At 44.0% G+C, this 12740-nt stretch overlaps 1 protein-coding gene across 8 annotated transcripts in view; it reads left to right on the top strand.

The window, feature by feature from the left end:
- The window catches only part of nrxn2b (neurexin 2b), a 659388-nt gene that overhangs the window by 355508 nt on the left and 291140 nt on the right, over window positions 1-12740 (top strand). The window lies entirely within an intron of this gene.

The following is a 12740-nucleotide window of genomic DNA, read 5'->3' as shown; positions in this document are numbered from 1 at the left end:
AATGCTGCATTTAGCTGATTCGATTTTATATTAGAAATGACAAATTACCCTAAATCCTAAATTAATTTTTACATTTTAGAGAGACTCGTTTGAGACTTCTGACTGCCCTGCGCTTGGCCACATGAGGGATGGTGAAATACTCACAACTGGCGCATCAAATGACTGAAGCCACCAAGATGGAAGTGCGTGCTTCATCTTTGCTTGCAGGGCCGTGCTACTACCGACGCTACTGTCTCATGTAGATCAGACCGTGTCTTCTCATCTCGAGTCCTATTGAGGGGAGAACCTTGCTTTACTGTGGACAACATGTCATAGTCATTTTGTAATTATGACATATGCTGATGTGAACTCAGAATAACTACAATAGTGGAGTTGTTCTAATTAAGATTTTTTTTTAGGTTGAGAAGAAACAAGGAGGAGGAATAATTTGGCATGCGGCGTTCAGGCTCTACCTGTCCCCTCCTTTTGAAGATGTCTGCTAATGAGGCACGCATGAATAAAGAGATGACATTGAATACGTTCCATTTTTCAACAAAAGCAGAACAAATTGCACACAATACCGAGTGGAGGTTTGGCAAGAGAAGGTGAGGCGGAGAAAGAGACAAACAGGTATACACATTTTAATGAGCTCTGCTCTTGCCAGCGGTAAAATTGAGATTAGCCTTTTGATCACCCCATTGCTTGTCTTTCTTCTCTCTGGTTAATATCAGTGTCTGACAAACCAAGCTAGGCTTGTCACTAATCCTGCCACAATCCCAAAACCTCGGCATACCTCACTGCGCACCAGGTACGGCACTAATTCTAGCCTTTGTCTTGCCCCCCGTCCCACACGGAGGCTGTAATAGCCTGCGGTGATAAAGCCGTAGTTTTCACAACGGACAGGCCGTCCCAGAGGGAAACCAGTGAAGCTGAGTGCCTCCTGTGGTTCAACTCTAAGATTTGTACACAAAGCGGGCCGATGCTCCGTGTTCGTTGTGGGCCAACAGGCGGCAGAGTTCGAGCAGGCGTTAGTTACTGTAAAGGCTGTGTTGATGCGCCTTTTTTGTCAGTTCTTTACAGGCAAACACAAGAGAGCCTGGATTTCCTTCATGTGGATTAACAGCTTTAGTAAACCATCCAGAAAAAACTCCCACTCCACGCCGTAAGAAACTATTTTATAGATTCATTTGTATGTGTTGCTTTAAGAGGAGCTTCCTCAGCACCGGTGGAGAGAAGTTTTCTTCAGCGGCTGATGGTTGGTAGTTCTGATACTGATATGTGGATCCAATGTATATAGATATCTTTAGGCTCTAATAACCACTCATCAGTACTAACAGTCTTGGACTACAAATGTTACCTTTTTCAAATTATACAACAAAGCACTTGCAAATGTGCTCGGCCTCCTAAACACATCCCATGGGAAGGATTTACTACAGCGTTGTGAGGTCACATGCGTCGTAGTGGCTGCTGAGGCATTGGTCGACCATGGTTGTGCTCTGGCAGCGGAGGCAGAGTCTCGAGCCGTTCCCCTGATTTCATTGTATTCTTTACCCCAGGTGGCACACTGCATCATAGGAGGCAGCCTGGTTGCTGTGGCAACAGCGTGCACATTTATTTGATGAGTGTTCCTCCTCACGACAGACAAGAACCAGACTAGGTAGAAAGGCTGGTCCTCAGCAGCTACTTCTTAACAAGTCCTTCAACTCCAAGATATCATTCCTCCTGTTCTTCTTCTTCAAGGCATAAAATGACATCATCGCAGCTTTAAATGAAACTTTATCAGCAGCTGTCATCAGTTCTGCGAGCACTCAGGCTGTCGCATGATGAGACTGTAGGGTGAGAGGATGAAGCAGTGAGTTGGAATTCAACAACATTTCTGAAATGGGGTCTGCTCAGCTTCGTCTCCGTTCAGCGTCCTGCTGTTATTGGCTCAGACTCGCGGTGGCGGCAGGATTAACGCGACACTCATCCTGCTGTCACCTCCGTGTTTGCTGTTTTGGATGAACTCTTAGTTAAGATGGATGTGTGTTCCCTCCCGTGTGTGTGTCGGGTCTTTCCACCCACATACATGCTCAGTCAAATCAAAAAACTGCTCTGTGTTCACACACATCTCATGCTGCATGGAGGACTCCTCTTGCTACACAGTACAGTCACTGTGTAGCTGCTGGAATTCCACTGGAAGAGCCCATCCTCATAGCTGGATGAGAACAACCTGGCTTCAACCTCTGAGGACCTGAACACAGCTGATATTCAATAACAGGTGTGTTTTTCTTTGCCTGTTGCGATCAAGCTGAGAAATACTGTAAGTGCAGGCTTTAGTCATCACGAGCAACATCGTAAATACAGTGTCAGTCTCTTGTCCTCTTGGGGACTCACACTTTAACATTTCCACCTAAACGGAAGCCTCGTCAGGATGGACATGAAACACAATCTATTCCTCCTCTGACGCCATACACGCTTACGTCCTGAGGGTTTCTCTCTACTTCTTTTATGTTGTGTGGAGAGAAAATGTCATTAGCATAATGCCCGGCTCGACACCGTTATGTAAGAGGAATACATTTCTCTTGCTCCTGTCTTTGCCTCTTATTATGTCCTCTTCCGTGAGTTGGCAACTCTGTGAACAGTCTTTAAATTAGCGTGTCTGTCCAGCATGATCACATCTTTGTCTCGTCCTCCAGATCCGAAGAAATGTCATTTGGATCCTTGGAAACATCAGAGCCTAACACTGGTCTAAATGCATCAGGGCGGTGACTCTTTGTAGTTTCTGTCTTTTCATATTTAAAATAACAAAAATTTCACTCATTTCGAAATAGCTCATATTTTGCAATCAGATGGGTCCAAAAAAAAAAAAAAATCCCCCCCCCCCTGACTTCCAGGCTGTTTCTGCTGACAGCAACAGATTTGCTTCCATTTACGTGGCTGGCCAACAACTCGTAACCAGAGTTTAAGCTCGTCAGCTTGTAAGCTTCAAGTGTTGTTGAGTTCAAATATGCTGATTTAATGACGAGCACAAGTGGCTGTTTGCAATAGATCCTGTCAGTACTGCAACATCTGTACTTCATTCAGTTGCCTGTTTAACACTGCTTCAGTGTGCACCTGATGTAGAGCTGCGAGTGGCTGACGAGGAGGAGGAACCCGATGAATATCTGCCAAAGCAGACCCTGAAACCATTTGCATAATAATAACTAAACAAATCACATGCAGCATAACTGGATTAGCGCCTCGCATCAGATAGTATAAATGTCTCAACTCTAGCCTCTTGTAATGGAAGACACAATGTGAGCGGTTTGATAGGAACGCAGAGTCGATTCACTGTTCCATTAATTTGTTAAAATCTATATCCTCAGCAGAGTTTTGGTAATCACCTTCATCATAATGGCCTTTATGAAAGATTGATCAGTCTTCGTTGTGAAGAATCTGCTTTGATTGCAATCAGTTTTGAATCAACACGGACACACAGGAAAAGCTCCTTATTTTAATAGTTTGTTTTTCTGAGTTAGGCATGCTTTTGCCGAATATCACCTTCTACTCGTGCTTACTTGTTGTGTAAAAGTTTACCTCAATCATTTTTTTTTTTTTGCCTATCAAGTACACGCACATTTGTGTCTACCCTTTTTTTCCCTCATGCATCACTTCTCTGTGGCTCCAGAATGCGGAAGGAGCCAGCCAGGTATATTTAGCTCGAAGCTAAAGGAGACTTAACAAGAGCTAAGCTGTCTAGACGTGTTTATACAAATGAAAGCCATATCTTCTCCATTCAGCTGTGTGCTCATATATCCACTACCACTTTGATTTGTGTGGAAAAACTGACATTTTGAGTCAGTTTTGCAGTTGTTAGCTGTCAGTCCTCATTAGCTTCAAGCGAAAATCGTGGCTGGCACTTTTCAAGAATCAAGCGTCACAAAGAAGTGATGCAGGGGGAAAAAAATCTCTCTCTGTGCGATCGAGACATTTGTGAGTACTTGAAAGGCAAAATACACTTTTTGGGTGAAGAGGTATTGGTTTAACTTAATGTTTATCAGTTAGTATGTCAGCATCAAATATCATAGCAAGTGTTAGCAAAAATAACTCAGCCTGTTCAGTCCTTTCCACATCCACCTTCCTTCAGTTTCTGTTTTATTTATGTCCTCCATCTTTATTTTTCTGCTCAGTGTCAGTGCTCTCTCCATAAATGATAGGCTAGGTAGCTTGAGTGCTGCAATAGAGCTGAATGTTTTTTTTTCTCTTCCACTGACCCGTCTTACATCACAATTTACTATGGCATTACTCAGAATTCCGCCCATTTTGCCACCTTCTTCTCTCCTTACTCTTTCATCAAATGCCATCCTCCTCCACTGGAAGCGGAGCTGCGATGGAGACAGCACATCTTCTGAGTCTATTTGTGTGTCTTTCTGCAGAGGTGTTCAATTTGTACTCTCCGCTCTTTGCTACAACTTCAGAACCGACTTGTCAAACATCTCAGTGAAGGACTAAAAACGAACAAAATCAATCACAGGGCAGTGGAAAAGAAGCAACATTTCTGTTAACGAGTTCATTTGTGAACTTTGTCAGCTACCCCAAAAAGTTAATGAAGCAGCAATGAAAACATGCTAATTCAAATTTGTTGCCATGGCATACAGTAGATGCTCTTGGTGCTGACGCTAATTTTTGCCACTTTCGTACGATGGAACGTGACGTCTCTTATATTGAGAAAACTAGAAACTGCATGAAAATGTGGCACTGTTTTGTGCCAGTTGACAATTTGCTAACACCTGCATCAATTACTTTGCTCGATCAACAGCTGGTCACACATACGTTGTTGTGGATTCAAACGAGTTGGAACACTTCCCAACAACAGCTTAACGTGAAGTAGCCATGGAACAAACTATTCTTTATGAGAGGGAATGCACATGTAGGCGTCCATCTCCGTACCAACCGAGAGGACGTGATCAAACGCCTCACGCTGGCTCTCCTGATTACACTGTATTTACCACTATTCTCCCAATGAGTGAAGAAAAGAAATGTTTTCAATAACTGTCTGTGAAAATGTTGTTTTTTGTTTTTTTTTTTCCTGATGGAAGAACTGACGGAAAGAAAGAAGATGGGGGAACAGACACACTGCATATATTCTGATAACATATAGAAGAGACGATGTGAACTAGTGATGGGTGAATAAGTTAAGAAATTGCCGGAAACCTTCCAGGCTGAAATTAAAAATGATCATAAGCTTTGATAGAAGCTTCTCAATTGTTGTTCCACTTTATTCCATCTAAATTATCCAAAACAAGTGCTTTAAATTATAGGGTAATGGGGGGGGGGGGGGGTTGTCGTGATGACTCCTAATTTGAGTCATGGGTCTCTCTGCTTCCCCTCATGTTAGCAGGACGATTGTATTAGATTTACCTCATACAGTTACAGAGAATTCTTTCGGAGGTGTAAGTCCCACTTATGATGAATGGCAGAGAAAGATTGCAGTGAAATGCTCGAGCTGTTTCACGGACAGTGATTAATAGAAGAACCGCTCGGACACCGTGATTGCAGCTCTTCCACTGCAGGGTGAGGGTACATCGTCTGATCCCAGCTGGAATCCCTTCACTGAGATGAAACTGATTTTAAAAGTAATGTCTTTAACAGAAATGTTGTGCGTCCGCAGTCCATCATAAATTCATTCCAAAACGGTCACCTTAAGACATCATCACATTCAAAAGTGCAGCCTCTGCATGTTTAACTTCTGCATGAATGGAAGCTATACCAGTAAAACATTGATAAGAGCCCCTGAGCAAATGACCTGTAATGTGCTTTTGGTGAGATATCATGTAGAGCAGAGTCAAGAAAGAAAGGTGGAGAGAGAGAGGCACAGATAAAGGGGGGACAAGGTGAGGCTACTGAGAGCATGGTGAGTGAGGATGCCAAGTGAAAAGGGCAGGAAGATCAAGACAAATATGGGGAAATGGAGAGTAAAAGATAGTGACAGAGCAAAGTAAGAAAAACGGAGGTGCGGTTGAAAGGCGAGCCAAGGACGCTGAATACAGAGAGACTTTTCATGGAGGAAGAATGAAAGTGTGTAATGATGCCTGTCTGTGTGGCTCGCTGTGTAATCCTTGACGTCATCAGCTGTAGCACATATCAGAGCCTTCTGAAGGTCCAGTGGAGATGTGTTGGAACTAAAAAGGTTCGGGGAAATAGCGAATGGGTATTTATCCAATGGTGAAATAAACCCCTGAGGGCAAATGATGGGTTATTTGCAGCTTAGTAGTTTTAACACAACAGGCAACGCCATAAATGATTATTAAGCAGCTGAGAGACTTTGTGCTACGAAGCTCTGCATCAAGGGATTTACAGACTGCATGTACTGCTGTGTAGGCACAACATTAAATTGGATATCAACAAATCAAAACACAGTTTATGTTTATGAGTTTATAAATTAAATCTTTGCAACCCAGCACATAAACGCCATAGGAAGAGCTTCGGACAACATAAGGAGTGAGCCTTGCTGCTTCTCATCAGAGCTTTTCGACTGAAAAAATGTGGAGCTGGAAGAGTTTGATGTCGCTCAGGAACGAGCGTCAGACACCTGAACTCTATCAGAGCCCAGGGCAGTGCACACTTAGCTGGACACGTGTGCGGTCACAGGTTTTACTCAGCTTCATCTCACATAGACACAAGATACGTTTCCCTGGCTCCTGGGATAATATTTGAGCTTCAGCTGCTCCAACAATCTCCATATGTATGTGTGTATACGTGTGTCTATTTTTTTTTCTCCTCACACCAAGATCACACGTTGAGAATTTATCAGAAAATGTGAGGAAAACCTGCTCCGAAAAGAGGTGACATAGCGACGCGGCATGCTGAAGCGTGGTCGAAGTCCAGTTTCCTGTTATAAATCTGAAATTCCAGAATTGAGTCCGACACTCGCCAGCATCTGTTCGATAGCTAATTGATGAATCACCTCCTGTGAATCAAACTGTACACCCTCCACTCATGGTTGTCGTATCAGGGGCGCGTAATTAATGCTTGTGAAAAGGCAGCTGCAGGATTCGCCCTTCTGCAATCAAAGTATTCTGGAACAATAACCAGCTGATTGTTGAATCATCAGCTCTTTGTCTTTGTTATTACACGTATATTAGCGACTTAATTGTCAAGCAGAATAGACAGACGTGTGAAAGATGACTTCATGTGGGACCTTTTCTGGTCATGGCACCAAAACAGAGCTCTAAGGTGGCAGTCGTCGCTGACATCAGACCCAAGATAACCCGGGAATAAAGTCTGACCGTGTCAGACAGCCGTGACCTACGTCTGCTAACAAACCAGCAGGAAATGATGTAAAGCTCATCATGTGAAGATCCTCAAGTGAGAGGCGCCCTTACTGGTCTTAAAAACAGACTGAAACGGACGCGACACGTGCCGACGATGTCAGATTGACTTGCGCTTCCCGTCGCCCTGTGATTCAGGGGGTGGTGCCATTATTCAGTCCGCATCTATGTCTTACCTACGTTTTTAGATTTATATTCGTAAAATCTCACAGTGTGTAGGAGGCAAAAGGCAAAGCTGTAATAATTCACAACAAACACAGTCAAACGTTAGCACTGAGTCAAGCAGTGCGAATGAATGAGGTTTCAACAGCAGCGTGAGGGGGTGAACTTCATTACCCAGCACCTTAAAACACCACTTGTCCCAAAATGTGGATTTTTCCTTTCAAACACTCACAAATTGATGTCTCGAGCTCACAGAGGGTTTCTTTCCCCTACCAATGCAGAAAGAGCCAACTACATTTATTTAGCTTGAAGCTAATGATGACTTATGGCTGACAACAGCAGAAGTGCCCGTCAGATGTATTTCACATATTTGGCTCTCAAATCAAAGTGTTTATGGATTAGCTGGAGACCGCTGGATAAGGAGTATGCGGATTATTCTGGTCAAAATAGACACTGTTTTGCCTGAATAGTCGTAATCAAACAACGTTGAATGTTACATTTTTCCTCGCCGGTCCAGTTTTACAGCCCGTAGCTGCCTATCGAGCTACAGAGAGGAAAAGGGAGAGAAGGCGGTGCATCTCACCACCTGTGGATGGAGCTGTGGCGGGAGAATGCAGCTGGTACGGGAAAGATGTCGCTGCCATGTTGAAGGAGACAACTGCTGTAATTGTGGTTGTCTTACAGAATTCCACACTTTTCTGACAATATACCGTTTGTATCCAGATACAAACACATCCAAAACCTCATAATTACACAATTTATATTTTGGCATCAGCCATCAACGAAACAGTGTCAACATTTATTCTCTGTTGTTTTTGCAGGTTAATAATCATAGATCCCCCGCATCATCCTGCTGGCTGCCATTGTTGCGGTTGTTCCTAGAAGTTACTCTGTCATTGCATATGTGTGTGTTTCAATGTCTCTCATCAGCAGTCATTCAGTTTCGTCAATTAAAGCCAGCATGAGAGCGATGCAACACAGAGAGAGAGAGAGAGAGAGAGAGAGAGAGAGAGAGAGAGAGAGAGAGAGAGCGCACTGGAGAGCGAGGCAGAGATTCTTAATAGAGCATTTAATGAAAGTTAATGGTCGGCTTTGTGTTCACCAGGGAATTGGCAAAAAAGAGAGCTGAGTGTTAAGAGGAGCGAGCGGGCATTGGGCATTCATGACTTGTTTTCAACGTCAAACTTCTATTCCTAATGATCTCACGCCATATTGCTGAGAAAAGGAACCATTTCTTCCCTGGGGAGCCGCTTACAGGGTGAAGTACAGGTCTTGTCTTGACTTGACCAGGTCGCCTAATGAATCACTGAACACAGACGTGGAATCGAGACGCAAAATCAACTTCTCAACGGCAGCTATGAGGAATATGGAGCGGTTTGGATATTGAATGATTTTGGCTGCGTGTGTGAAGAGGTGACAAAGGTCTTATCGCCTTGACATGCGTTCTGCTTGCAGGGAACTCAAACTCGCGCTTTAACTGTGCAGTTTCACATTTTCAACCAACCAAGGGATTTAAACACGCCACTTCAATGAATTTAATCTGTCAGGTACCTGGAAAATAGTTTGATACCCCAGCTTGAGACTTTCCTATCAGCGAGGTTTTTACTTCATCATCGCACAGATCTAACTCTGAACATTCCGCTCCGAGTAAATATTATCTTGGACTGTGCTGACCGGCTCTCCAGAGCTTTGAATCACAGCGTTCCAGCTCCTCCCACTGGCCCCTGAGAGGTCATTATGGTAACGGTAGAAATGCGGAGGTGGTGGTCTCTGGCGATGTCCGCGAGGCTGTAATTGGTCCTGTCTTGTGGTTTGCTCTGAGCTGTTCAGCTGCACAATCATTCATCACAGCCGGGACAAGCAGAGCCGGACCACGAGACCGTTTCTGGCTGTGAGGAAAATGGTTACTCATCATTCCAACGACTGAACGCTCGCAAACAATGAAACACACAAAAAAAAAAAAAAAAAAATGATATTCCATTAGTAGCTGAATGACATCGTGAGGCACCTTCACATGGAATGTACCTGACGGCTGAACACGAGGGGCCATATTACTCAAGTGCTGATCAAAAAGAATAAGTTGATGTGCTTTTTAAATATTTTCTAACTTCATTTTTCCACTTATTGGCATTTTCATTTGGGGGTGTAAAGCCTTGCGATGAGCCTCTCCCTCATCTGCCATGTTGAACCGAACATCACCATTTTCACACAGACTGTGATTTTGTTTTACCGAAACGACGTGAAAGTCCTTCTCTTCTGTTATCACTCGTCGACTTTCAAAAAGATGAACGATCTCTCAAGTTGTTGGTGGCTTGGACAGTTGAACTCCTCGGTAAGAGACCAGTCACTTCCACCGCTGCCAGACTTTCTTCTGGTTCACTTTTATTCATCAAATACCAAAACAAGTTCGTCCAGCGTCCTCCAGGCTGTACTCAGGTGTTCAGGTGTATTATAAGCAACATACACTCTACGCTGACCTGTACTTTGCCAGTTGATTAACTGTTGGACAAATTTCCCCTGGCTGTGTCCCTCCCATCTCTGTTGAAGTTCTGATGGTCTATGAGGAAGCAGGACAGAGTCCAAAATTAACACCCGCCAGGCACCAAATGAGTTTTTCCGTTTGTCGATCTGTAGGAGCACTTGAGACGGTCTGATCAGACGCAGGAGCTCCGGCCAAGGACCGTCTCCAGGGTCCAAGGTTTCTTCTATTTGGGGAGCCGCGCCCCTCTCCCTCTCTGGTAAACCCCCACACGGAGGTGGACACACGCTGCGACTCCTTGTCGTTCCGCTGCCCAAAAAAGATCGATTGTGCATTAAAGCGTCTGCCACGACGATAAACAAGGGTCTTCATGATGCATTCAGCAGCACTTTGTACTCTGCGAGATCTAAATTGCTTTTAAAGAAAAACGAGTGAAAAGTCACAGATGCATTCATTTGCACCTTGTAAACTCCGAAATATATTTGTGGAAGGCCGGGAGGTTGTTTAATATTGCCAAGTTAATATTTTCTGTCTTATTTTCATTCGAAGTACGTCTGTCATCACTTTCTTCCACTACAACCTTTTTAATCACACAGCAAAGAAAAGTCATCAAGTGCAATCTCCAAAACTCGATCAAATAATCCGATCAAACTGGGATCTGCAGATATCAGCAGCACAAGCGCCGTCTGATTCTGCTGGGAACAGTGAGATACAGTTTCTGTGAATGAGGAGTCCGTCGACAGAACCAGACAAAATCCATTCTTAAAATTGAATAGCAAACCTAAATCATTCTTAAATGTTTGTACCGCAACAGTAAACACACAAGGGCACGGTAGGAAGCTGTAATGTATGCAGTTGAATAAACTTTAACCCCAAGAAATCTGTAATTTAAATAAAGCATTAAAATCCAAGAGAGAGAGACAGAGAGAGTTCTGAGTGGGAGTGTATACGCGTATTGCATATTCATTCACTGTCTTTACTCCACTGGAAGAAAACAAAACTTGCATGACTAATTCTTCCAGTGCATCTGGTGCAGCCTCCCTCGTCGCTGCTCCCAGCCAGAGGAATCTCATACTGTTGACTTCTGCAGGGACTGCACTGTTTGCTCTTTTGAGATTAAGTCTGTGCCGATAATTTCATATTTGCTAAATGGTTCTTACAGCCTGGATTTCAGAGCATCACTCAGTCGGACAGCTAATGAATTCACTGTATTGATTATTATGCCCAGGAGCCCCGGGTGGGAAATATGAAGTGTCAAGTACTCATTAATTCTGGAGAGAAGTTGGCAAACATCATTGACTCATTCCATTACACAAAGTCCACATATAATTGACCTCTTGGCTCATTGCTTCTCAGAGTGCTAAAGTTGAAAGTTCTGGCTTTGTGCTGCTGAGAAAAACCTCCTTTTTTCCGGTGTGGGATGGCTTTGTGATGTTTGGTCTTCAGTGCAGGATTCAGCCACTTGTGTGCAAGGTTGTGCTGGCTGTTCGTTTCACCTGAAGATGAAGCAGAGAGGAGTTTTTCCTGGTGATAAACGCCTGAAGCTTCTCAAACTGTTTATTCACGCGCGCTGACATCAAAGTTTTTTTTTTTTTTGGCGTTTAGTTCCATTTAGCATGTCTCGTACAAATCTACAGAGCAAAGGTCAAAGGAAAAAAACAGGAAATAACAGGAAATGAATGGAGATGAATTTTTTTTCCCTATGTTGTAATGTAAAGACACTTTAATTGCACTTAAGTGCTGAGATGCCAGACGTCTTCTTTGTCTGGGGGTTGTTGTGTTCCTCTCCTGAACTGAGCTGCACAGTGACACCCTCATCTTGGACATCTTTCAATGCATCAGACCATCCCTCCATGTCACCTGTAAGCTGCTTCTCTGAATCATTCAGTCTTTTGATTGTGTTCTTTTCTTTCTTCCACCTCGGTTCTGACGAGCTGTTTGTCTCTCAGGGGCGTTCCTCCTCTCCACCTGGCTTTAAAATGTCAGTCTCCTATCCTGCACTGACTGTAAAGTTGACTGTTGGACAGCAACACACACTCTTAACTACAGGCGCCGCCAGAGTGTGACCGGCCCTCTCCAAGGTCCAGGGAAGCACGTGGTAGTGTACCGAGCTAATGTAAGAATAACAAGTGCCAAATTCTCCTGACGAGACTGGACTAGACTAGATGAGCGGGTCAGAACCAGAAGAGCAGGTCTTATAGTTCCTTGTTGGTTTGTAGGGGTTCTAACTGTGGCCTGAGGAGAGACAACAGGTGAGCAGGGTCACGGGTTCTAGTCTGATCCCACAGAAGAACACCAGTCCCTCAAATGGCTGAAGAAAACAAACCAGCCTGAACGTCTCAGTGCGAGACACCACAGGACACCTCCAGAGGTCCACACCCGCTGATCTGGTGCACATAGCTGGTTTTAATGTTTCGGCTGGTCGGTGTATACATTAATAATAATAAACAATCATAGTCATGCCAACTTCCATCCTTGCCATCGTTGTGAGGGCTATAAATAATGACAACGATGGCCTTCGCCTGTCCAACGCTACGCACTCATCAGGTTTAGAGAGGTTCAACCTTTAGTAGTAGTGAGTCATGTGCGGCAAAATTAATCTTATTAGGGAACATAAATAATATTCCAGACATTCAAATTATATAAACACCCCGATACTGCTTCTTTGTAGTTTAATTGTTAAACAGAACCACACCAGCACGTCTGTGTGAAAGGACCTTGCAGCAGACATGGAAGCACGAGGTGAATTCAGAGAGGACGGTCACATCCCGCCTCAACGCCAGCACTGTCACGCAGCTTCATGCAGCTGCTGGAGCTGCGCAGGAGGA

The sequence above is a fragment of the Aulostomus chinensis genome, chromosome 24 (assembly GCF_037954235.1).
Source record: "Aulostomus chinensis isolate RoL2024-O1b breed Wild chromosome 24, RoL_Achi_v1.0, whole genome shotgun sequence".
Lineage (NCBI taxonomy): Eukaryota > Metazoa > Chordata > Actinopteri > Syngnathiformes > Aulostomidae > Aulostomus > Aulostomus chinensis.
The sequence above is the reverse complement of the archived record's forward strand: the minus strand, read 5'-3'. Positions and strand labels throughout refer to the sequence as shown.